This window comes from Ranitomeya imitator, chromosome 3, assembly GCF_032444005.1.
Source record: "Ranitomeya imitator isolate aRanImi1 chromosome 3, aRanImi1.pri, whole genome shotgun sequence".
NCBI classification, from domain to species: Eukaryota; Metazoa; Chordata; class Amphibia; order Anura; family Dendrobatidae; genus Ranitomeya; species Ranitomeya imitator.
Window position 1 is genome coordinate 291,435,585 of NC_091284.1, and position 27,839 is coordinate 291,463,423.

A 27,839-nucleotide genomic window follows, 5' to 3' on the forward strand; every position below is an offset into this window, starting at 1 on the left:
TGAATACACTTTGGTATATGTGGTGTAATAAACCCAATGTTATACGTTCAAACGTGTGGTGTGTTTTTATTTACAATTATTAACATATCAAATGAATCCACCACAAGCAATTTTGTTTTCAAACAAAAACATAATTTATTGAAAAATTAATTTAATAACAAACATTGTAAATGATTTAATAAGTATAGGTTGAATGACCAAATAGTGTCAACATTGTTTTTTTTTGCATTTTTTTATTTTTTTTTATTTTTTAGGGTAAAATGTAAATTTCCTTTTCCCCCCTTTTTTTTCATTAACAAATTTTTTTAATTTTTTTTTATCTTTTTTGTTTTTTTTAGACAAAAAATATTACACAACATAACAGCAAATTAATAAAACAACAAAATTACAAATCAGTAAACTGTTGGGTGGAGATAGTAGCGGAGGGGCTGGAAGGTTGGACCACGTCGATAGGTGGGGAACGCGTTTGTGGTGTAGCGTGATGGGTGAAAAAGCAGTAGCCTGAGCTGGGGAGGGTGTTGTAGGGGTAGGAATAGTAAACGGGGAAGGAAAGCTTGACGAGGAAAACAATGGGGAAGACATTGGGATTTGAGGCTGGGATGGGAATCGGGACTGGGTTTGGTTTTGGGACTGGGGTTGGTATTGGGACTGGGTTTGATATTGGGACTGGGTTTGATATTGGGACTGGGTTTGATATTGGGACTGGGTTTGGTATTGGGACTGGGGTTGGTATTGGCACTGGGGTTGGTATTGGGGCTGGGGAGGTGTGGGAGTTTGGCTCATGACCCGCAGTAGAGCAGCATGGCAGTCGTGCATTACCTGCATCTGCTGGTCAAGAGATAGCTTTTCCATGCTCCTGAGCATTGATTGGAAAAAAAGGTTGGCCGGTGATTGACTTACATCTGAATGCAGCCTATCCAAGCGACTGCTGGTTTCAGTGTAGGTTTCACTGATGCGTGCTTGCACCATGCTGAAACCAGCAGTCACTTGCTCTCCCAAAATCTTGAAAGAGTTTTGAAAGGATGCATTCAGATGCAAGAACTCAGGAGCATAGCTCCTTTCCGGACCCCTCTGTCGCTGCCGCCACGAACCTAACGGTGGTCTAGAGGTGGCAGGATCAGAGGGGTGTGGTAAAGGGCAGATTCCAGTAACGAGGGCTGCGATGCTGCTCCACCGCTGTCTGATGTGGATGGGGCAGAGGTACCGCAAGGGCCAGATGAGGGGTCAGAGGGATGTGGCCTACCGACGTGCCCCTCGGTGACGGACTCCTGAGAGATCGCTACAGAGGGGTCTGAGGTTGGTGCAGGCGCCCGGTGGCTGGAGAAGGTGCTGTGAAATAGACAACAAATAACAATATTGATTTGAGGCAAAGTCCTGACTGAAACCAAACAAGGTAGGTACAATTGGTCATTCAATGGCCTGTTGAATACTTACACTCTTTGCAGCATACTCTCACGTAGGAAGGACAAGGGCGGCCCATATTTATATGGAGTCCTTCTTCTGCGAGCTGAGCCACACGGGGCCTGCATGTCTTCGTTAAACTCCCTCTTGTAGCGATCTCTGAGTGACCGCCACAGCTTCCTAACCCTTTCACCTGTAAAGACAAGAATAGAATCAAGTGTTAGGCTACTTTCACACTAGCGTTGTTTTCAATACGTCGCAATGCGTCGTTTAGGGGAAAAAACGCATCCTGCAAAGTTGTTTGCAGGATGCGTTTTTGCCCCATAGAGTAACATTACCGACGCATTGACACACGTCGCAAACCGTCGTGCGACAGGTGCGCCATGTTTTGGCGGACTGCTGGGAGCAAAAAACGTTAAATGTAACGTTTTTTGCTGCCGATGGACCGCTTTTTCCGACCGCGCATGCGCGGCCAGAACTCCGCCCCACCTCCCCGCACCTCACAATGGGGCAGCGGATGCGCCGGAGAAATGCATCCGCTGCCTCCGTTGTGCAGCGCATCAAACGCTAGCGTCGGAATCTCGGCCCGACGCATTGCGATGGGCCGAATCCTACGCTAGTGTGAAAGTAGCCTTAGTTTTAACGCATTTCATTCTGTTCAAAACATAACTGTGAAGTTTATACTTACATTCTTGAGTCTGCTGGCTTGGATCAAGGTCCTCCCACCTCGGCAAAACATTACGGCATACTTCCTCCCAAAGCCGACGGGTCACATATGTGTCTGCATGGCGGCGGTCACCCATATGCCAGAGCGGCTGCCGTTCGCGGACCTCCTCAATGAGACGGTCCACATCTATGCCCATCGTGTCCTCTGCGTCTGAATCGGCAGCGCGCTGTTGATATTTATAAAAAAAATAAAAAGAACATTACTACACAGAAACCAAAAAAGATTAGAATAGAGGTAAAAAAAAACAAACCACACCTGTCGGCGACTGCGGCCACGAGAACTTCAGCTCCGGGAGCGGCTGGGAGGATCTCGCTGTGCAGCAGACTGGAAAACATTAAAAAGAATTACGTTAAAGTTATGCATATGTTGTATGTGTACTGTTATGTATGATGTCATGGTTTTTTTTGTGTTGGTTTCTCAGTGATGCGTGAAGCTGTTTCGACAAAACTTACACTCTGTGCGCCCTCTCCTTGTCTTTCTCCACCCCTCTTGTCTCCTTCTGAGAGTCCCTCGGCTGATTCAGCTTCCTGTGAAAAAGAATAAAGGCATATAGTGATAAAAAAACATTTTACGTGTAGCTACATCAAATGTAAACATTGATAATTACTGCAACACGCTGTTGCTGTGGAGAAGGGCTCTCAGAAGAAGACATCGTTCCTGGCCTCGGCACTTCTGTCCCTGTTGGCTCTGTAAGTATAAAAACCCTTATAATCTACTATACACATTCAAATTGAAGCTGTAGGGTCTTTAATACTTACATCAGCAAAGCGGCTGTGGTCCCTGGGTCCCGTCCGGGCGGCTGTGGTCCCTGGTGGGCGGTGTTCCTGGGTGGGCCTCGGCACTTCTGTCCCTGTTGGCTCTGCAAGTATAAAAACCCTTGTAATCTACTATACACATTCAAATTGAAGCTGTAGGGTCTTTAACCCCTCTCTGACCTTTGACGTACTATCCCGTCGAGGTGCCCTGGGCCTATCTGACCCTCGACGGGATAGTACGTCATAGCGATCGGCCGCGCTCACGGGGGGAGCACGGCCGATCGCGGCCGGGTGTCAGCTGCCTATCGCAGCTGACATCCGGCACTATGTTCCAGGAGCGGTCACAGACATGATCGCGGTGTGCCGGCGGTGCAGGGAAGCGTCGCGCAGGGAGGGGGCTCCCTGCGGGCTTCTCTGAGCCCCCTGAAACAACGCGATGTGATCGCGTTGCTGCGAGGGTCTTCCTACCTCCCTCCCTCCCTGCCCCAGGCCCGGATCCAAGATGGTTGCGGCATCCGTGTCCTGCAGGGATTGAGGTGGCTTACCAAGTGCCTGCTCAGAGCAGGCGCTCGGTAAGCCTGCAGCGCTCTGAGACAGATCGGTGATCTGACAGAGTGCTGTGCAAACTGTCAGATCAACGATCTGTGATGTTCCCCCCTGGGACAAAGTAAAAAAGTAAAAAAATTTTTTTCCAAATGTGTACAAAATAAATAAATAAATAAAATTCCTAAATAATGAAAAAAAAAATATTATTCCCATAAATACATTTCTTTAATAAAAGTACACATATTTAGTATGGCCACGTCCGTAATGACCCCACCTATAAAACTGTATCACTAGTTAACCCCTTCAGTGAACGTCGTAAAAAAAAAAAAAAAACACAGGCAAAAAAACACTTTATTATCATAGCGCCGAACAAAAAGTGGAATAACACGCGTTCAAAAAGACTGATATAAATAACCATGGTACCGCTGAAAACGTCATCTTGTCCCGCAAAAAACGAGCCACCACAAAGCATCATCAGCGAAAAAATAAAAAAGTTATAGTCCTCAGAATAAAGCGATACAAAAATAATTATTTTTTCTGTAAAATAGTTTTTATCGCATAAAAGCGCCAAAACATAAAAAAAATGATATAAATGAGGTGTCAGTGTAATCGTACCCGAAGAATAAAACTGCTTTATCCATTTTACCAAACACGGAACGGTATAAACGCCTCCCCCAAAAGAAATTCATGAATAGCTGTTTTTTGGTCATTCTGCCTCACAAAAATCGGAATAAAAAGCGATCAAAAAATGTCACGTGCCCGAAAATGTTACCAATAAAATCTTCAACTCGTCCCGCAAAAAATAAGACCTCACATGACTCTGGACCAAAATCTGGAAAAATTATAGCTCTCAAAATGTGGTAATGAAAAAAATATTTTTTGCAATAAAAAGCGGATTTTTATGATTGGCAGCCGTCACACACTGAAAGAGGCTTTTTATTGCAAAAAATATTTTTTTCATTACCACATTTTGAGAGCTATAATTTTTCCAGATTTTAGTCCAGAGTCATGTGAGGTCTTGTTTTTTGCGGGACGAGTTGAAGATTTTATTGGTAACATTTTCAGTGTGTGACGGCTGCCAATCATAAAAATCTGCTAAATAACCCGCTATAAAAGTAAATCAAACCCCCCTTCATCACCCCCTTAGTTAGGGAAAAATAAAAAAAAGTATTTATTTACATTTTCCCGTTAGGGCTAGGGCTAGGGTAAAGGCTACAGTTAGGGTTGGGGCTAAAGTTAGGGCTAGGGCTAAGGTTAGGGTTGGGGCTAGGGTTAGGGTTGGGGCTAGGGTTAGGGCTATGGTTAAGGCTACAGTTAGGGTTAAGGCTACAGTTAGGGTTGGGGCTAAAGTTAGGGTTAGGGTTTGAATTACATTTACGGTTGGGAATAGGGTTGGGATTAGGGTTAGAGGTGTGTCTGGGTTAGAGGTGTGGTTAGGGTTACCATTGGAATTAGGGTTAGGGATGTGTTTGGATTAGGGTTTCAGTTATAATTGGGGGTTTCCTGTTGTGAATTCTGTTGTCGGGCTCCCTCCTGTGGTCATGAATGGTACTTCGGCTGGTTCTGTCCATGGACTTCCTCTGGTGGGTGTTTCTGAGTTTCACAGGTGACGAGGTTAATTCGTTAGCTGCTGCTCTATTTAACTCCACTTAGATATTTGCTCCATGCCACCTGTCAATGTTCCAGTATTGGTCTGTTCACTCCTGGATCGTTCTTGTGACCTGTCTTCCCATCAGAAGCTAAGTTCCAGCTTGTATTTCTTTGGTTTGCTATTTTTCTGTCCAGCTTGCTATTTTATTTGTTGTCTTGCTTGCTGGAAGCTCTGGGACGCAGAGGGAGCGCCTCCGCACCGTGAGTCGGTGCGGAGGGTCTTTTTGCACCCTCTGCGTGGTCTTTTTGTAGGTTTTTGTGCTGACCGCAAAGTAACCTTTCCTATCTTCGGTCTGTTCAGTAAGTCGGGCCTCACTTTGCTAAATCTATTTAATCTCTGTGTTTGTATTTTCATCTTTACTCACAGTCATTATATGTGGGGGGCTGCCTTTTCCTTTGGGGAATTTCACTGAGGCAAGGTAGGCTTTATTTTTCTATCTTCAGGGCTAGCTAGTTCCTTAGGCTGTGCCGAGTTGCATAGGGAGCGTTAGGAGCAATCCACGGCTATTTCTAGTGTGTTTGATAGGTTTAGGGATTGCGGTCAGCAGAGTTCCCACGTCCCAGAGCTCGTCCTTATTATCAGTAACTATCAGGTCATGCCATGTGCTCTTAACCACCAGGTCCATTATTGTCCTGACCACCAGGTCATAACAGTTTCCACTGTTTAGGCACATCAGGGGCTCTCCAAACGCGACATGGCGTCCGATCTCAATTCCAGCCAATTCTGCGTTGAAAAAGTAAAACGGTGCTCCTTCCCTTCTGAGCTCTCCCGTGTGCCCAAACAGGGGTTTACCCCAACATATGGAGTATCAGCGTACTCAGAACAAATTGGACAACAACTTTTGGGTCCAATTTCTCCTGTTACCCTTGGGAAAATACAAAACTGGGGGCTAAAAAATAATTTTTGTGGGAAAAAAAAAGATTTTTTATTTTGTCGGCTCTGCGTTATAAACTGTAGTGAAACAGTTGGGGGTTCAAAGTTCTCACAACACATCTAGATAAGTTCCTAGGGGGGTCTAGTTTCCAATATGGGGTCACTTGTGGGGGGTTTCTACTGTTTAGGTACATTATGGGCTCTGCAAACGCAATGTGATGCCTGCAGACCATTCCATCTAAGTCTGCATTCCAAATGATGCTCTTTCTCTTACGAGCTCTGCCATGCGCCCAAACGGTGGTTTCCCCCCACATATGGGGTATCATCGTACTCAGGACAAATTGGACAACAACTTTTGGGGTCCAATTTCTCCTGTTACCCTCGGGAAAATACAAAACTGGGGGCTAAAAAATAATTTTTGTGGGAAAAAAATTTTGTTTTATTTTTACGGCTCTGCATTATAAACTTCTGTGAAGCCCTTGGTGAGTCAAAGTGCTCACCACACATCCAGATAAGTTCCTTAGGGGGTCTACTTTCCAAAATGGTGTCACTTATGGGGGTTTCAATGTTTAGGCACATCAGTGGCTCTCCAAATGCAACATGGAGTCCCATCTCAATTCCTGTCAATTTTGCATTGAAAAGTCAAACGGCGCTCCTTCGCTTCTGAGCTCTCCCATGCGCCCAAACAGTGGTTTTCCCACACATATGGGGTATCGGCGTACTCAGGACAAATTGTACAACAACTTTTGGTGTCCAATTTCTTCTCTTACCCTTGGGAAAAAAATTGGGGGCAAAAAGATGATTTTTGTGAAAAATTTTTTTATTTTTACGGTTCTGCTTTATAAACTTCTGTGAAGCACTTGGTGGGTCAAAGTGCTCACCACACCTCTAGATAAGTTCCTTCGGGGGTCTACTTTCCAAAATGGTGTCACTTGTGGGGGTTTCCACTGTTTAGGCACATCAGTGGCTCTCCAAACGCAACATGGCATCCAATCTCAATTCCTGTCAATTTTGCATTGAAAAGTCAAATTGCCCTCCTTCGCTTCCAAGCTCTGTCATGCGCCCAAACAGTGGTTTACCCCCACATATGGGGTATCGGCGCACTAAGGAGAAATTGTACAACAACTTTTGGGGTCAATTTTCTCCTGTTACCCTTGGTAAAATAAAACAAATTGGAGCTGAAGTAATTTTTTTGTGAAAAAAAAGTTAAATGTTCATTTTTATTTAAACATTCCAAAAATTCCTGTGAAACACTTGAAGGGTTAATAAACTTCTTGAATGTTGTTTTGAGCAACTTGAGAGGTGCAGTTTTTAGAATGGTGTCACATTTGGGTATTTTCTATCATATAGACTCCTCAAAATGACTTCAAATGAGATGTGGTCCCCCCAAAAAAATGGTGTTGTAAAAATGAGAAATTGCTGGTCAACTTTTAACCCTTATAACTCCCTAACAAAAAAAAATTTTGGTTCCAAAATTGTGCTGATGTAAAGTAGACATGTGGGATATGTTACTTATTAAGTATTTTGTGTGACATATCTCTGTGATTTTAAAAATTCAAATTTGAAAAATTGTGAAATTTTCCAAATTTTCGCCAAATTTCTCTTTTTTTCAGAAATAAACGCAGGTTCCAAAGAAATTTTACCACTATCATGAAGTACAATATGTCACGAGAAAACAATGTCAGAATCACCAGGATCCGTTGAAGCATTCCAGAGTTACAACCTCATAAAGGGACAGTGGTCAGAATTGTAAAAATTGGCCCGGTCATTAACGTGCAAACCACCCTTGGGGGTAAAGGGGTTAATACTTACAGCAGCAAAGCGGCTGTGGTCCCTGGGTCCCGTCTGGGCGGCAGTGGTCCCTTGTGGGCAGTGTTCCTGGGTGGGCCTCGGCACTTCTGTCCCTGTTGGCTCTGCAAGTATGACAAGTTTATATTGTCAGAAACAAACCCCCAAAGTCCCAAATGTAAAAGATGTAATAACCACCCTGCTGACATTATCAGAGCAATGTTCATGCAGGCCACCTGCGAAGGTTTGGAGATAAAAAACACCCCCAAAATTACAGGCCCTCCAGTCTGAGCTGGATTCCATTATGGTATTGTATGTGCTACCTTTAAAACCATTTACTTCTAGCACCCCCCCCCCCCCCCCCCCCCCAAAAAAAAAAAAAAAAAAAAAAAAAAATATATATATATATATATATATATATATATATATATATATATATATATATATATATATATATATCTTTGAAACTTGAAAGGCCTGCACACCAGTTCAAAATGTATTGATTATATATGTGATTTTAAAAGATCCAGCTGAACCACATTTCATTTCCCTTCTTAAAAAAATATTAGATTACCTTTTATCTTTAAAAATAAACCCTGCACCAACACAGTTTTGCCTGTGTGGACATTTGTACATACACCAGTTAAAAATTTACCTTTGTGAAATGATACTACGGAGATATTTCATAAACTTTTTATTAATTTTTTTTTTGTTTGTAAATTTTTTTAGTGTTTTATCACAATAGGAGCGATACTGCTCTTTATGTTAAATACAAGTACATCAAATGGAAATTCAGCAATAAAACACAAAAAATATATGTTGAAAAACAAATAACACATACGCTTGACACATGCTGACACACGCTCTCAAACTAACCACAGGCTGCACAAATCGCACAACTTGGTAAATACATCACAGTAAAAAAAAAAACAAAAAAAAACAACACACGTGCATGGACGCATGCACCCGCAATCACAGACACATGCACATGCACGAAAGCACACAGGTGCAGGCATAAAACGCACGAACACACACAAAAGCACACAGCCGTACGCAAACACAAACACACATCCACACACACAAAATAACACAGCCAGCCAAAAGCACAAGGCACACACAGACACGCGCACACACACACACACACACCCACAGACAAATGCAAAAATGGCAGGAATCAGGCTGGAGCTCAAAGCTGACTGGATTCACAAGGGCAGGCCTCATGCTGGAGCAGGACGCTGGCTGGTGCAGCACGATGTCAGGCCTCTGGCTGTATTCAGGTTTTAGCTCTGGTTCAGGTTTAGCTCTGGTTCAGGTTTAGCTCTGGTATAGCTCTGACTGTATTCAGTACGTCACAAACACATGCACACACACACACACACACATGCACACAGACGCACGAAAAAATGGCAGTATATATACTCACGCTGGAATGCTGCAGCTTTAAGCTGGCAGGCCTCTGGACACTGGCAGGCTTGGCACAGGCTGGCAGGCTGGGCAGATGCTGGCAGGCAGGCTGGCTTCTGTCTTCAGTCTTTGGCATATCTGGGGTTGAAGGCTCAGGCCTGGTTTATATAGATTGGGTGCTGTCTGTTGAAATTGGCAACAAAATCCAGCTTCTGAGCATGCTCAGTGTAAAAAAACGGATTGCAGCGCTGCATTCCGTCAAAAAACGTGTCCCGACGCATCCTGCGCTCATAGACCGCCATTGTAGCCAATGACGCATTAATAAGGAAGCGACGCGACACGTTTTTACTGCGCAAACAAAAAAAGTTACACTCAACGTTTTTTCCAGACGACGTGTCGGGACATTCCGACGCATCCGTAGAAAAACGTACACAACGCATGACAATCCGTCTCGATGCGTCGCTAATGCAAGTCTATGGGAAAAAAACGCATCCTGCTGGAGATTTTGCAGGATGCGTTTTTTTTACCAAAACGATGCTTTTCGACGCCCGGAGAAATACGCTAGTGTGAAAGTAGCCTTAGTCTGTAAAATTAACGAACAACTTTGAACCCTAGTTAACATATATGCCCCTAACCGTCACCAGATTCGATTTCTAAACAAACTCCTGAAAATTATTTCCAAAGTCAGACAAGGAGAACTTTCTCGTCGGAGACTTTAACATCACACCGGATAGTACTGTATATTCTTCCTCACACATTCGGAGGTCCTCGGAAAATTTAAACCAGCGGATCTTTAAAAATGAACTATTCGACGCATTCCGCTGCCTTAACACGTCGTCAAGAGAATATACTTTCTTTTCCAATGTCCATCAGTCCGCATCCCGTATTGACTTAATCCTTACGGACGTGCTCACTCTCCCTAGACTTCTGGATGTTTCCATAGATAAAAAGGCCTTTTCTGACCACACTCCAGTCCTTAGCTTAATTCAATTAGGTCCCCCTCTCAAGAAAGCCAACATGTGGAAGTGTAACTCTAATATTATTCATAATCCCATTCACAAGCAAAACATAGAGAAGGCCATCTCTCAATTCTTTCTAGACAACAAATCTTCTACCAACCCTTTCAACAATTGGTGTTCCCACAAAGCCATACTTAGAGGTACCCTCATTGGTATCTCATCAAAAATTAAAAAAGAAAATAGAAGGGAGATCATAGAAACTCAAACCCAAATCCATAATAAAGAATCAGAAATTTTAGCCCATCAATCTCAATCATCCTCTCTCCAATCTGAACTTTAAAATCTGAGACAAAAACGTGAATCACTAATTTGCATTCCTTAAGATGCTGCAGTAAAATCCTCAAAATATAAATACTATTCCGCACTAAACAAACCAACATCTTATATGTCCAAAATAATAAATAGTAAAAGAATCCACAACAGAATCAACAGAATTGTAGCCACCTCCAAAAAGGATATTTTGACTTATCCCCAAGATATAACAAATTCGCTCAATTTTACCAAAAATTATATAACCTCAAACCAACCTCCTCCCCCTCACAATCCAATCTCCCAGATATCAACAAATACCTCGAATCAATTAATCTCCCATCTTTATCAACCGACGACCTAGCCTATATGACTGCCCCTTTCTCCGCTACTGAAATAGAAGATACCATCAACAAACTAACCCTCCACACATCCCCAGGCCCTGACTGATTCAATAACTCATACTACAAAACCTTCAGTAAACTTTTATCTCCCCATCTTGCAGAAGTATTCAACTTCGCTGCAGACCAGAGATTTTTTTCCAAAAGAAATGCTTGAGGCTTCGATCGTCCGAATACCGAAACCAAAATGAAACCCAGAACTAATAACCAATTACCGCCCCATTTCTCTTATCAATACGGACATAAAATTATTTTCCAAAATAATAGACAATAGACTGAGTTTCTTTTTCCCGAATCTACTGGTCAATGATCAAATGGGATTCACCCAAGGGAGACAACCTTCAGACGCCACAAGGAGATCAATAAATGCTATTAGGTACGCTAATTCAACTAAAACTCCAACAGCTTTAATTTCACTTGATGCCGAGAAGGCCTTTGATCGGATTGATTGGGGCTATCTTTGGCACACTGTTCAAATTTGGATTCAATCAAAAACTAGTGACCACTATTATGGCTTTATATTCCAACCCAAGTGTAAAAATACTCTCCAACAACCATACCTCGAACTCCTTTACTATTATAAATGGCACTAGGCAGGGGTGCCCCCTTTCACCCTTACTTTTTAATCTAGCCCTTGAACCCCCCTAGCTGAACACATCCGCAGTAACGACCAAATCAAATACCCACCATACATACCCACCATAAGGAACATAAAATCAGCCTATTCGCCGATTACATCATATTGACGCTAACTGACCCTCACAATTCTACATCTGAGATCTCCAAAGAATTGGACAAATTATCAGACTTATCTATCTATAAAATCAACCAGTTAAAATCGAATATTCTCCCCCTCAACCTTGATACTAAACAAATAGATGTAATAAAGAAAAAAAATCTCTTAACTGGTGTGACAAAGAGATTCCCTACTTGGGTATTACTCTTTGCAATAACCTCTAGCATATGATGAAGGTGAATCTGAGAAAATTGACTGAATCAGTAAGGATTGTTCAATTTTCAAAGAGAAAGTACTTTCATGTTGGGGGAAGAATTACTCTAAAAACATTTATCCTCCCAAAAATTTTATATGTCCTCCGATGCCTGCCTCTGCCCATCCCCGTCATTCTTTTGACAAACATTCAAACCATGTTAAACACATTTTTATGGGGAGGAAAAAGAGCTAGGACTTCTACCCTATCATTATACAAGAAAAAAGGGAACGGGGGCATGGGCCTTCCCAACATTATTGCACATTACCAAACCCTGCTGATCAAACAAAGTGCTCATTGGATTTTTCATCATGAGCCTCCAGCTTGGTTCGACTTAAAACAACTAAGTAACATTATTATTCAAGCAATCTCAAACCATCTTCCCAACCTTAATGCCCATCCTTTATTCCTTGCCATTGCCCAAGCATGGCGCAAATTCTCAAAACCAAAGAGACGGATACACAAATTCTCCATTCTAAAAAAGTTACCCCTCATTCTCGTTTTTAGCCTCAATAACAAAACTCTCCCTGCCATTTGGTCAGAATTGAAAATGACAAAATTGGGGGATATCCACAATGGCTCTAATTTCCTAGATTTCATATAGTTAAGGAAAAACTTAAACGTCCCCTCTTCCTTATTCACAGAATTCATCCTCCTAAAAGATAATGTCCTTACATTTCTCAACTTAAAAATGAACTTCACATGTGCTTCCATAAAAGTCCTAAATAACCCGCATCATAAAATTTTCTGGAGCCATGGCTTCCTTTACGACTCCTTCAACAATGACGAAAGTATGTCAAAAAACCCCTACATGATTACCTGGGAAAAAACCCTGGACTCTACCTTTTCCCCAGAGCAATGGGAAGATGCTCTCTCAATAACCTATAACTCCACAATCTCATTTCCGCTCCAAGAGACGCACTTCAAAATAATCAGTAGATGGTATCTTACACGAGCAAAATTGGCACACTTTGGTCCCTCAACCTCACCCCTCTGCTGGAGGGATTGCGGCTTCAAGGGAGACCTAATACATATGTTTTGGGAATGCCCTAAAGTCAAAACAATTTGGTCTGGGATCTCTACTACTTTCAATAAACTCTCCAATAAAGTCTTTACCCTCACTCCTCAAATGGCCCTTCTATCCCTTAATCTGGATGAATTGGATTTGGCACTCCAACCTCTACTCATCCACCTATGTCTCGTAGCAAAAAATACCATTACTTTCCACTGGAAAAACAAAACACTCCCAAACCCGGATTTCATTTTACAATTATTCCAGCAACATAGATCCCCTGAACTGAATTTTGCTCTGATCAATAATCAGTTTGAAAAATTCTGCAAGAAGTGGAGCAAATGGGACAAAGCCTTTCCGCCACCCATCACTTAATTTATTCACCACTAACATATAGGTGTAATACCATTTAATTGCATATTTCTGCTCATTAACTAAATGTTAAAGTGTTGTTCACATATGATTGGCCTTAAATGGCTTGCAATCAATACCTCTGTACTTCACCTATCCCCAGAGTTTCTGGGCACTACGTATACTTTAATTTATAATCTAATATGTGTTCCTTCAGTTATATTGCATTAACTGTAATATTTGCTAAACTTGTTATACTTGATCCCCTATGTCCCTTCCCCCCCCTTCCCCTCCCTACCCTCATCACTCCTCCCCCCCCCCCACCTTCCCTCCCGCCCTTAGTCCTAAGTTGTCTGTTTATCTTAAAATAAAATCTTTGGAAAAAGAAACTCCACATAGATTAACTCCACATAGATTATGGAGTTCATCTTTACCCCTTCAGGGATCATAAAGGGGCCGACAATCTCTCTCCCCATGATTCCAGCCCAAAACATTACTCCACCTCCTCCTTATTGGCGCCTTAGCCGTATTTTCATGGGGTGTCCATCAACTAGCCATCCTCCACTCCATCCATCTGGACCATTGAGCGTTGCACGGCACTCATTGATGAACAAAACAGTTTGGAAGTCAGTCTTCATGTATCGTTTGGCCCACTGGAGCCGTTTCTGCTTGTGTGCAGTGGATAGAGGTGGTCGACAGGATGGCTTACGCACAGCTGGAAACCTCTGAAGGACCCTCCATCTTGTTTTTCTGGGGACATTGGAGGCACCAGTAGCTTCAAAAATTTGTCTGCTGCTATGACAAGGCGTTTTTGCAGCTGCTCTTTTAACCTTATGCAATTGCCTGTTGGAAAGAGTGTGTGCTGGGAATCGGCTACATACTTCTTGATTGTGCGATGATCACGATGAAGTGTCTTGGCAATGTTGATTGTAGTCATGCCTTGACCTAAATACTCCACAGTTTGTTGCTTCTCAGCAGCCGACACATCCTTTTTCTTTCCCATTTTGGCCAGAAATGTAGGCTGCTTAATAATGTGGAACAGCCTTCTTAAGTAGTCTTGCCTTTATTTGGACACCCCTGCCAAACTAATTTGCACAGCTATCTGCAATTGCTGTCAGTGATATAAAGAGCCCTGACACACATCACCATCAATGAGTTTAACCCCTTTACCCCCAAGGGTGGTTTGCACGTTAATGACCAGGCCAATTTTTACAATTCTGACCACTGTCCTTTTATGAGGTTATAACTCTGGAACGCTTCAACGGATCCCAGTGATTCTGACATTGTTTTCTCGTGACATATTGTACTACATGGTAGTGGTAAAATTTCTTTGATATTACCTGCGTTTATTTGTGAAAAAAACGGAAATTTGGCAAAAATTTTGCAATTTTCCAACTTTGAATTTTTATGCAATTAAATCACAGAGATATGTCGCACAAAATACTTAATAAGTAACATTTCCCACATGTCTACTTTACATCAGCACAATTTTGGAACCAAATTTTTTTTTTTTTAGGGAGTTATGAGGGTTAAAAGTTGACCAGCAATTTCTCATTTTTACAACACCATTTTTTTTTAGGGACCACATCTCATTTGAAGTCATTTTGAGGGGTCTATATGATAGAAAATACCCAAGTGTGACACCATTCTAAAAACTGCACCCCTCAAGGTGCTCAAACCCACATTCAAGAAGTTTAATAACCCTTCATGTGTTTCATAGTAATTTTTGGAATGTTTAAATAAAAATGAACATTAAACTTTTTTTCACAAAAAATTTACTTCAGCTAAAATTTGTTTTATTTTACCAAGGGTAACAGGAGAAAATGGACACCAAAAGTTGTTGCACAATTTGTCCTGAGTACGGCCATACCCCATATGTGAGGTAAACCACTGTTTGGGCGCATGACAGAGCTCGGAAGCGAAGGAGCGCCATTTGACTTTTCAATGCAAAATTGACAGGAATTGAGATGGGACGCCATGTTGCGTTTGGAGAGCCACTGATGTGCCTAAACATTGAAACCCCCCACAAGTGACACCATTTTGGAAAGTAGACCGCCTAAGGAACTTATCTAGAGGTGTGGTGAGCACTTTGACCCACCAAGTGCTTCACAGAAGTTTATAATGCAGAGCCGTAAAAATAAAACTAAAATTTTTCTTCCCCATATTGGAAACTAGACCCCCCAAGGAACTTATCTAGATGTGTTGTGAGAACTTTGAACCCCCAAGTGTTTCTCTACAGTTTATAACGCAGAGCCGTGAAAATAAAACCAAAAAAATTTTCCCCCAAAATATATTTTTTAGCCCGCAGTTTTGTATTTTCCCAAGGGTAACAGGAGAAATTGGACCCCAAAAGTTGTTGTCCAAATTGTCCTGAGTACGCTGATACCCCCTATGTGGGAAGGAACCACCATTTGGGCGCATGGGAGGGTTCGGAAGGGAAGGAGCGCCATTTGGAATTCAGACTTAGATGGAATGGTCTGCAGGCGTCACATTGCGTTTGCAGAGCCCCTAATGTACCTAAACAGTAGAAACCCCCCACAAGTGATCCCATATTGGAAACTAGACCTCCCAAGGAACTTATCTAGATGTGTTGTGAGAACTTTGAGCCCCCAAGTGTTTCACTACAGTTTATAACGCAGAGCCGTGAAAATAAAAAAACTTTTTTTTTTCTCCCACAAATTATTTTTTAGCCCCCAGTTTTGTATTTTCCCAAGGGTAACAGGAGAAATTGGACCCCAAAGGTTGTTGTCCAATTTGTCCTGGGTACGCTGATACCCCATATGTTGGGGTAAACCCCTGTTTGGACACACGGGAGAGCTCGGAAGGGAAGGAGCACTGTTTTACTTTTCCAACGCAGAATTGGCTGGAATTGAGATCGGACGCCATGTCGCGTTTGGCGAGCCCCTGATGTGCCTAAACAGTGGAAACCCCCCAATTATTACTGAAACCCTAATGCAAACACACCCCTAACCCTAATCCCAATGGTATCACTAACCACACCTCTAACCCAGACACACCCCTAACCCTAATCCCAACCTTATTCCCAACCATAAATGTAATCCAAACCCTAATTTTAGCCCCAACCCTAACTTTAGCCCCAACCCTAACTGTAGCCTTAACCCTAGCCCTAACCCTAATGGTACCGTCACACTAAAACGACGCTGCAGCGATACGACAACGATGTCGATCGCTGCAGCGTCGCTGGAGAGCTGTCACACAGACCGCTCTCCTATGACCCACGATCCCGATGTTTACCCTGGTTACCAGCGTAAACGTAAAAAAAACCCAAACACTACATACTTACATTCCGTGTCTGTCCCCCGGCGCTGTGCTTCTCTGCACTGACAGTGAGCGCCGGACAGCCGGAAAGCACAGCGGTGACGTCACCGCTGTACTTTACGTCTGGCCGGCGCTCACCAGTCAGTGCGGGAAGCTGAAGGCGAGGGACATGACCAGACACCGGGAATGTTAAGTATGTAGTGTTTTTTTACATTTACACTGGTAACCAGGGTAAATATCGGGTTACTAAGCGCGGCCCTGCGCTTAGTAACCTGATGTTTACCCTGGTTACCAGTGAAGACATCGCTGAATCTGCGTAACACGCCGATTCAGCAATGTCAGCGGGAGATCCAGCGACGAAATAAAGTTTCAAATGATCTGCTACGACGTACAATTCTCAGCGGGGTCCCTGATCGCAGTAGCGTGTCAGACACAGCGAGATCGTAATTATATCACTGGAACGTCACGGATCATGCCATCCTAGCGACCAAAGTGCCACTGTGTGACGGTACCCTAACCCTATACCTAATGGGAAAATGGAAATAAATACATTTTTTTAATTTTTTTATTTTTCCCTAACTAAGGGGGAGATGAAGGGGGGTTTGATTAACTTTTATAGCGGGTGTTTATAATTGGCAGCCGTCATTGCAAAAAATATTTTTTGAGTTACCACATTTTGAGAGCTATAATTTTTCCATATTTGAGTCTTGTGAGGTCTTGTTTTTTGCGGGACGAGTTGACGTTTTTATTGGTAACATTTTCGGGCACGTGACATTTTTTGATTGCTTTTTATTCCGATTTTTGTGAGGCAGAATGACCAAAAATCAGCTATTCATGAATTTCTTTTGGGGGAGGCGTTTATACCGTTCCGTGTTTGGTAAAATTGATAAAGCAGTTTTATTCTTCGGGTCAGTACGATTACAGCGATACCTCATTTATATCATTTTTTTTTATGTTTTGGCGCTTTTATACGATAAAAACAATTTTATAGAAAAAATAATTATTTTTGCATCGCTTTATTCTGAGGACTATAACTTTTTTTATTTTTTTGCTTATGATTCTGTATGGCGGCTCGTTTTTTGCGGGAGAAGGTGACGTTTTCAGCGGTACCATTGTTATTTATATCTGTCTTTTTGATCGCGTGTTATTCCACTTTTTGTTCGGCGTTATGATAATAGTGTTTTTTGCCTCGTTTTTTTTTTCTTTGTGTTTACTGAAGGGGTTAACTAGTGGGCCAGTTTTATAGGTTGGGTCGTTACGGACGCGGCGTTTCTAAATATGTGTACTTTTATTGTTTGTTTTTTTTATTTAGATAAAGAAATGTATTTATGGGAATAATATATATATATATATATTTTTTTTTTTTACACGTGGAAATTTTTTTTTTTTTACTTTGTCCCAGGAGGGGGACATCACAGATCGCTGATCTGACAGTTTGCACAGCACTCTGTCAGATTAGCGATCTGACTTACTGCACTGCAGGCTTACCAAGCGCCTGCTCTGAGCAGGCACTTGGTAAGCCACCTCCCTCCCTGCAGGACCCGGATGCCTTGGCCATTTTGGATCCGGGTCTGCTGCAGGGAGGAGAGGTAAGAGACCCTCGCAGCAACGCGATCACATCGCATTGCTGCGGGAGTCTCAGGGAAGCCCCCAGGGAGCCACCTCCTTGCCCGATGCTTCACTATACCGCCGGCACACCGCGATATGCCTATGCGGCATCAATAGTAAAAAAAAGTAATGTTAAAAATAGTAAAAAAACAAAAAAACGGCTAAATAAGATTAAAATAGATAAATCTCCGGGTCCGGATGGCATACACCCACGAGTACTAAGAGAACTAAGTAATGTAATAGATAAACCATTATTTCTTATTTTTAGTGACTCTATAGCGACAGGGTCTGTTCCGCAGGACTGGCGCATAGCAAATGTGGTGCCAATATTCAAAAAGGGCTCTAAAAGTGAACCTGGAAATTATAGGCCAGTAAGTCTAACCTCTATTGTTGGTAAAATATTTGAAGGGTTTCTGAGGGATGTTATTCTGGATTATCTCAATGAGAATAACTGTTTAACTCCATATCAGCATGGGTTTATGAGAAATCGCTCCTGTCAAACCAATCTAATCAGTTTTTATGAAGAGGTAAGCTATAGGCTGGACCACGGTGAGTCATTGGACGTGGTATATCTCGATTTTTCCAAAGCGTTTGATACCGTGCCGCACAAGAGGTTGGTACACAAAATGAGAATGCTTGGTCTGGGGGAAAATGTGTGTAAATGGGTTAGTAACTGGCTTAGTGATAGAAAGCAGAGGGTGGTTATAAATGGTATAGTCTCTAACTGGGTCGCTGTGACCAGTGGGGTACCGCAGGGGTCAGTATTGGGACCTGTTCTCTTCAACATATTCATTAATGATCTGGTAGAAGGTTTACACAGTAAAATATCGATATTTGCAGATGATACAAAACTATGTAAAGCAGTTAATACAAGAGAAGATAGTATTCTGCTACAGATGGATCTGGATAAGTTGGAAACTTGGGCTGAAAGGTGGCAGATGAGGTTTAACAATGATAAATGTAAGGTTATACACATGGGAAGAGGGAATCAATATCACCATTACACACTGAACGGGAAACCACTGGGTAAATCTGACAGGGAGAAGGACTTGGGGATCCTAGTTAATGATAAACTTACCTGGAGCAGCCAGTGCCAGGCAGCAGCTGCCAAGGCAAACAGGATCATGGGGTGCATTAAAAGAGGTCTGGATACACATGATGAGAGCATTATACTGCCTCTGTACAAATCCCTAGTTAGACCGCACATGGAGTACTGTGTCCAGTTTTGGGCACCGGTGCTCAGGAAGGATATAATGGAACTAGAGAGAGTACAAAGGAGGGCAACAAAATTAATAAAGGGGATGGGAGAACTACAATACCCAGATAGATTAGCGAAATTAGGATTATTTAGTCTAGAAAAAAGACGACTGAGGGGCGATCTAATAACCATGTATAAGTATATAAGGGGACAATACAAATATCTCGCTGAGGATCTGTTTATACCAAGGAAGGTGACGGGCACAAGGGGGCATTCTTTGCGTCTGGAGGAGAGAAGGTTTTTCCACCAACATAGAAGAGGATTCTTTACTGTTAGGGCAGTGAGAATCTGGAATTGCTTGCCTGAGGAGGTGGTGATGGCGAACTCAGTCGAGGGGTTCAAGAGAGGCCTGGATGTCTTCCTGGAGCAGAACAATATTGTATCATACAATTATTAGGTTCTGTAGAAGGACGTAGATCTGGGTATTTATTATAATGGAATATAGGCTGAACTGGATGGACAAATGTCTTTTTTCGGCCTTACTAACTATGTTACTATGTTAAAAAACCTGCTATACTCACCCTCCGTTGTCCGCTGAGCCGCTCGCGCCTGCCGCCATCTTCCTTTCCCAGCAATGCATTGCGTAATTACCCAGAAACCTAGTGGTCTCGCAAGACCGCTAAGTCATCTGGGTAATTTCGCAATGCATTCTTGGAACGCAAGATGGCGGCAGCCGCGCGCCCATCGGCACAGCACCGTTGGATCCCAGGAGGCGGAGAGACGGGACGCTGAGGAGCAGCGACCAGAATGGTGAGTATGTTAAACTACAAGGGGCCCTCGGATCGTTAGGTGAGTATGTTTTTTTTTTATTTTTAAACCTGTGACATACATGACTTGGCAATATACTACGTAGCTGGGCAATATACTACGTGGCTCTGTGCTGTATACTACGTCGCTGTGCAATATACTACGTGGCTCTGTTCTGTATACTACGTAACTGGGCAATATACTATGTGGCTGGGCAATATACTACGTGACTGGGCAATATACTACGTGGCTCTGTGTTGTATACTACGTTGCTGTGCAATATACTACGTGGCTCTGTGCTGTATACTACGTAACTGGGCAATATACTACGTGGCTGGACAATATACTACGTGGCTGGGCTATATATTATGTGGCTGGGCAATATACTACGTGACTGGGCAATATACTAAGTGGCTGGGCAATATACTACGTGGACATGCATATTCTAGTATACTATATAATTGTCTAAGGGTCACTTCCGTCTTTCTGTCTGTCTGTCCTTGTGTCACGGATATTCATTGGTCGCGGCCTCTGTCTGTCATGGAATCCAAGTCGCTGATTGGTTGTGGCAAAACGCCCACGACCATTGCCACGACCAATCAGCGACTGCCACAGTCCGGCGGCAATATGGCTGCTCTTTCCTCCCCGCAGTCAGTGCCCGTTCCATACTCTCCTCCAGTCATCCAGTCAGCCCTCACACAGGGTTAATGCCAGCGTTACCGGAGCGCGGTGTAATGCACTCCGGTTACGCAGCTATTAACCCTGTGTGACCAACTTTTTACTATTGATGATGCGTATGCAGCATCAATAGTAAAAAGATCTACTGTTACAAATAATATTAATAAAAAAAAACCTTATTCTCACCCTCCGACGTGTCGTCCTGTCCTCGGCAGTGCAAGCGGCAGGTTCCGGTGCTAAGGATGCTATGCGAGAAGGACCTGCCATGATGTCACGGTCATGACCGCGACATCATCACAGGTCCTGCGCTCATACCAAACCTGGGGCCGGAAGCTGCGGCGTGCACCGCACACAAGCGACAGGACTACAAGGGCCGTTCAGAAAGTGAGTATATGTTTATTTTTTAACCTGTTACATACATGGCTGGGCAATATACTACGTGACTGGCCAATATACTACGTGGCTCTGTGCTGTATACTACGTGGCTCTGTGCTGTATACTACGTGGCTGGGCAATATACTACGTGGCTGGGCAATATACTACGTCACTGGGCAATATACTACGTGACTGGGCAATATACTACGTGACTCTGTGCTGTATTCTACGTGGCTGGGCAATATACTACGTGGCTGAACAATATACTACGTGGATATGCATATTCTAGAATACCCGATGCGTTAGAATCGGGCCACCATCTAGTGTGTATGTGTGTGTATGTATATGTATATGTGTATATATATATGTATATGTGTATATATATATATATATATATATACATACATACAGTACAGACAAAAAGTTTGGACACACCTTCTCATTTAAAGATTTTTCTGTATTTTCAGGGCTATGAAAATTGCAAATTCACACTGAGGGCAGCAAAACTATGTATTAACACATGTGGAATTATATACAGTTAGGTCCATATATATTTGGGCAGAGACAACATTATTCTAATTTTGGTTATAGACATTACCACAATGAATTTTAAACAAAGCAATTCAGATGCAGTTGAAGTTCAGACTTTCAGCTTTCATTTGAGAGTATCCACATTAAAATTGGATGAAGGGTTTAGGAGTTTCAGCTCCTTAACATGTGCCACCCTGTTTTTAAAGGGACCAAAAGTAACTGGACAATTGACTCCAAGGCTATTTCATGGACAGATGTGAGCAATCCGTTCGTTATATCATTCTCAATTAAGCAGATAAAAGGCATGGAGTTGATTTGAAGTGTGGTGCTTGCATTTGGAAGGTTTTGCTGTTAAGTAAAAATGCGGTCAAAGGAGCTCTCCATGCAGGTGAATCAAGCCATCCTTAAGCTGCGAAAACATAAAAAACCCATCTGAGAAATTGCTACAATATTAGGAGTGGCAAAATATTCAGTTTGGTACATCCTGAGAAAGAAAGAAAGCACTGGTGAGCTCATCAATGCAAAAAGACCTGGGTGCACACGGAAGACAACAGTGGTGGATGATCCCATAATAATCTCCATTGTGAAGAGAAACCCCTTCACAACAGCCAACCAAGTGAACAACACTCTCCTGGAGGTAGGCATATCAATATCCAAATCTACCATAAAGAAAAGACTGCATGAAAGTAAATACAGAGGGTTCACTGCACAGTGCAATCCACTCAGAAGCATCAAGAATAAAAAGGCTAGACTGGACTTTGCTAAAAAACATCTAAAAAAGCCAGCACAGTTCTGGAAGAACATTCTTTGGACAGATGAAACCAAGACCAACCTCTAATAGAATGATGGAAAGAGAAAAGTATGGTGAAGGCGTGGTACAGCTCATGATCCAATGCATACCACATCGTCTGTAAAACACAGCGGAGGCAGTGTGATGGCTTGGGCATGCATGGCTGCCAGTGGCACTGGGTCACTAGTGTTTATTGATGATGTGACACAGGACAGAAGCAGCCGAATGAATTCTGAGGTATTCAGAGCCATACTGTGTGCTCAGATCCAGCCAAATGCAGCCAAACTGATTGGTCGTCGTTTCATACTGCAGATGGACAATGACCCAAAACATAAAGCCAAAGCAACCCAGGAGATTATTAAAGCAAAGAACTGGAATATTCTTGAATGGCCAAGTCAGTCACCTGATCTCAACCCAATTGAGCATGCATTTAACTTTTTAAAGGCTAAACTTCAGACAGAAAGACCCACAAACAAACAGCAACTGAAAACCACCACAGTGAAGGCCTGGCAGAGCATCAAAAAGGAGGAAACACAGCATCTGGTGATGTCCATGAGTTCAAGATTTCAGGCAGTCATTGCCAACAAAGGGTTTTCAACCAAGTACTAGAAATGAACATTTTATTTAAAATTATTTAATCTGTCCAATTACTTTTGGTCCCTTTAAAAACAGGGTGGCACATATTAAGGAGCTGAAACTCCTAAACCCTTCATCCAATTTTAATGTAGATACCCTCAAATGAAAGTTGAAAGTCTGAACTTCAACTGCATCTGAATTGTTTTGTTTAAAATTCATTGTGGTAATGTCTATAAACCAAAATTAGAAAAATGTTGTCTCTGTCCAAATATATATGGACTTAACTGTACTTATCAAAAAACTGTGAAACAACTGAAAATATGTCTTATATTCTAGGTTCTTCAAAGTAGCCACCTTTTGCTTTGATGACTGCTTTGCACACTCTTGGCATTCTCTTGATGAGCTTCAAGAGGTAGTCATCGGAAATAGTTTTCACTTCACAGGTGTGCCCTGTCAGGTTTAATAGGTGGGATTTCTTGCCTTATAAATGGGGTTGGGACCATCAGTTGTGTTGAGCAGAAGTCTGGTGGATGCACAGCTGATAGTCCTACTGAATAGACTGTTAGAATTTGTATTATGGCAAGAAAAAAGCAGCTAAGTAAAGAAAAATGAGTGGCCATCATGACTTTAAGAAATTAAGGTCAGTCAGTCCGAAAAATTTGGAAAACTTTGAGAGTGTCCCCAAGTTCAGTGGCAAAAACCATCAAGCGCTACAAATAAACTGGCTCACATAAAGACCGGCCCCGGAAAGAAGACCAAGAGTCACTTCTGCTTCTGAGGATAAGTTTATGCGAGTCACCAGCCTCAGAAATCGCAGGTTACCAGCAGCTCAGATAAGAGACCAGGTCAATGCCACAGAGTTCTAGCAGCAGACACATCTCTACAACAACTGTTGGTAAAATAGCTGCTAGGAAACCACTGCTAAGGACAGGCAACAAGCAGAAGAGACTTGTTTGGGCTAAAGAACACAAGGAATGGACATTAGACCAGTGGAAATCTGTGCTTTGTTCTGATGAGTCCAAATTTGAGATCTTTGGTTACAACCACCGTGTCTCTGTGCGACGCAGAAAAGGTGAACGGATGGTCTCTACATGCGTGGTTCCCACCGTGAATCATGGAGGAGGAGGTGTGATGGTGTGGGGGTGCTTTGCTGGTGACACTGTTGGGGATTTATTCAAAATTGAAGGCATACTGAACCAGCATGGCTACCACAGCATCTTGCAGCGGCATGCTATTCCATCCGGTTTGCATTTAGTTGGACCATCATTTATTTTTCAACAGGACAATGACCCCAAACACACCTCCAGGGCTATTTGACCAAGAAGGAGAGTGATGGGTTGCTGCGCCAGATGACCTGACCTACACAGTCACCAGACCTGAACCCTATCGAGATGGTTTGGAGTAAGCTGGACCGCAGAGTGAAGGCAAAAGGCCTACAAGTGTTTAACCATCTCTGAGAACTCCTTCAAGATTGGTGGAAGACCCTTTCCAGTGACTACCTCTTGAAGCTCATCAAGAGAATGCCAAGAGTGTGCAAAGCAGTCATCAAAGCAAAAGGTGGCTACTTTGAAGAACCTAGAATATTAGACATATTTTAGTTGTTTCACACTTTTTTTGATAAGTATATAATTCCACATGTCTTAATTCATAGTTTTCATGCCTTTAGTGTGCATTTACAATTTTCGTAGTCATGAAAATACTGAAAAAATCTTTAAATGAGGTGTGTCCAAACTTTTGGTCTGTACTGTATGCATGTGTATATATATAAATTAGAACAGCATCATATTGCCACAATTGTAGTGCAAAGCTCTCCAAACCAATATTCCAATGGCCTCAATCATAGAAGAAAAAAAGGAAGACAGCACACAAAAAAAATAGAAGAAGTGGGCTTTTAATGCCTGTACAGCGTGGCAACGTTTCGGATACACAATCCTTTTTCAAGCTTGTATATCTGAAACTCAACGCCGTACAGGCATTAAAATTCCATTTTTTTTTTGTGTGTGTGCTGAGGCATACTTACCTAGTCCCGGTGCTCCTGACGCTGCCCCTGCCTGTCATACTGTCTCCGGGTGCCGCAGCTCTTCCCCTTTTCAGCGGTCACGTGGGACCGCTCATTAGAAAAATGAATATGGACTCCACTCCCATAGGGGTGGAGCCGCATATTCATTCCTCTGAGCGGTGCCAGTGACCGCTGACAGGAAGAGCTGCGGCCCCCAAGACAGTGTGACAGGCAGGGGCAGCGTCAGGAGTGCCGGGACTAGGTGAGTATTTTATATTCACCTGTCCACGTTCCACACGCCGGGCGTCGCTCCATCTTCCCGGCGCCGCTCCATCTTCCCGGCGTCTCTGCGCACTGACTGTGCAGGTCAGAGGGCGCGATGACGCATATAGTGTGTGCGCCGCCCTCTGCCTGATCAGTCAGTGCGGAGAGACGCCGGGAAGATGGAGCGGCGCCGGGAGCTGCAAGCAAGAAAGGTGAGTATGGTTTATTTTTTTTTAAATTATTGCAGCAGCAGCAGCAGCAATTGCACAGCTTTATACGGAGTATCTATGGGGCAAGAATGAACGGTGCAGAGCACTATATGGCACAGCTATGGGGCAATATTGAACGCTGCAGGAGGAGATGACACACAGGTATATACTATATACAGGGGAGATGACACACAGATATATACTATATACAGGAGAGATGACACACAGGTATATACTATATACAGGAGGAGATGACATACAGGTATATACTATATACAGGAGGAGATGACACACAGGTATATACTATATACAGGAGCAGATGACCTACAGGTATATAGTATATACAGGAGATGACATACAGGTATATGCTATATATAGAAGATGACATACAGGTATATACTATATAAAGGGGAGATGACACACAGGTATATACTATATACAGGAGATGACATACAGGTGTATACTATATATAAGGTAGATGACAAACATGTATATACTGAGGTGAAAATGAGAGGTGTGAGGTGAAAATGAAAAGGTGTGCGTGCAAAATGAGAGGAGTGAGGGAAAATAGTGGAGTGATCAGAAAATGACAGATGTGAGAGGTCGAAATGACAAGTGTTAGGGGGGAATGAGAGGTGTGAGGGGGAAAAAGTGAGGTGCTATAACTAACCACATATATTTACTATGCCCAGGCAACGCAGGGCTCTTCAGCTAGTGTGTGTGTGTATATATATATATATATATATATATATATATATATATATATATATATATATATACGTATATATATATATATATATTTTTTTTTTTTTTTTACTTAAACGAAGAGGAAATTGAAAAAACAAAGCTATAGAACCTTATTGTAAATCTTGTTGCAATACATGAAATGCTGACGTAGTGGCGCAGCAGGCGTCCTGCTCCGATGCTGTAGTGTTGTGTGGCAAAAACACACAAGAGCACAAATATTTTCTACTGTATTCTCACCCATCCCTTGTAGATTGTGAGCCTTAGCGGGCAGGGTCCTCACTCCTCCTGTACCAGTTATGACTTGTATTGTTTAAGATTATTGTACTTGTTTTTATTATGTATACCCCTCCTCACATGTAAAGTGCCATGGAATAAATGGCGCTATAACAATAAATAATAATAATAGTAAATATTTCAGAAAGCCAGGTCTGCATGTGATTGTGTGCAGCAGTGTTACCCCGGAGAGCTGTAGGCTTTGTATCATTGGTCCTCAATGGCTAGCTGCATGTAGAATGTGGCAATGCTAATAATGTAGTAATAGGGCTAACTCCGGCTCCTGGTCCGAGTGGCTGGTCGGCTTCCTGGGTGTGGGGTTGTCTTTCAGGGTTTAGTATTCTGGGCAGGTTCATCTGCAGTGCTGGTTGAAGCCTCCCCCTCCCCATTAATCACCCCACACCCTCCCTCTGCTCTTTCTCTCCACCCACACCCATTGTCTCAGTGTCTCTCTCCTGTACTGACTCATTCACTCACTTCTTACTTTCAAGGAGTTGGGAGGGGTTGCGCGGCTGCAGGGAGACATGGAGGTTCCATGTGGAGCAGAACTTTATGGTGCAATAAAATCCCACAAGGCCTTTGAAATGCACTGTTGTAATTGACAGTTTAATAACAGCCGAAAGCTTTGTGTCCATATGGCAGAAAGCCTTGTTGCCTGTGTAGTAATTCTATATACTTCATACAGTTTTCCCCTCCTTCTCTCCATGTCACTTTAATTAATGACTCAGCAGTCCAAATATTAATTAATGATGTGCAGAAGCCTTGGGAACTGCTCACAAGGATATTATTTGCCATTTAGCACAAGTCTGGATGGCAGCACTCCTCTCACACACCAATAATCAGACACTAGCGCCCCTAATTACTGCTCCCGACCCTTTTTCTGCAGAAGAACTTTGAGTAGAGATGAAGATATGATCTTATTGTTTTTCTATGAAGCTGATGAGAAATGTTCAGACCATTCTGGTGCTAGGTTATCTCCTCCTCATTGTCCTGTGCCTCCATTATTGTGGACTTTGTCTCAGTTTGGAATCTATCATTAGGTTTTCTAACTCACTTGTGCACCCTGCCTGCCTACGTGTGACACATTAGGTTATAGCAGATTTATTGGCGATTATGGCGGTGTGCTGACTTCTTGGCTGCGGCTGCTTCCGAGCTGCAGGAAGTCGCAGACTATTTTCTCTGCTTTCTCATATCCTCTGGTGCTGAATGCCCCAGGAAAGACAATGCTTGGCAAAAAGTAATGACCACAGTTGTCTTTTTCCTGTGTAATGTGTAATACCTTCTCGCCTCCACTCCTGTAAATATCCTTCCACTGACGGGCTGTATGCACATCGCTCTT

General features: G+C 42.7%; 1 protein-coding gene across 8 annotated transcripts in view; it reads left to right on the forward strand.

The window, feature by feature from the left end:
* Positions 1-27,839, forward strand: part of LOC138669788 (plasma membrane calcium-transporting ATPase 4-like) — a 486,684-nt gene that overhangs the window by 126,823 nt on the left and 332,022 nt on the right. The gene's annotated exons all lie outside the window — the stretch shown is intronic.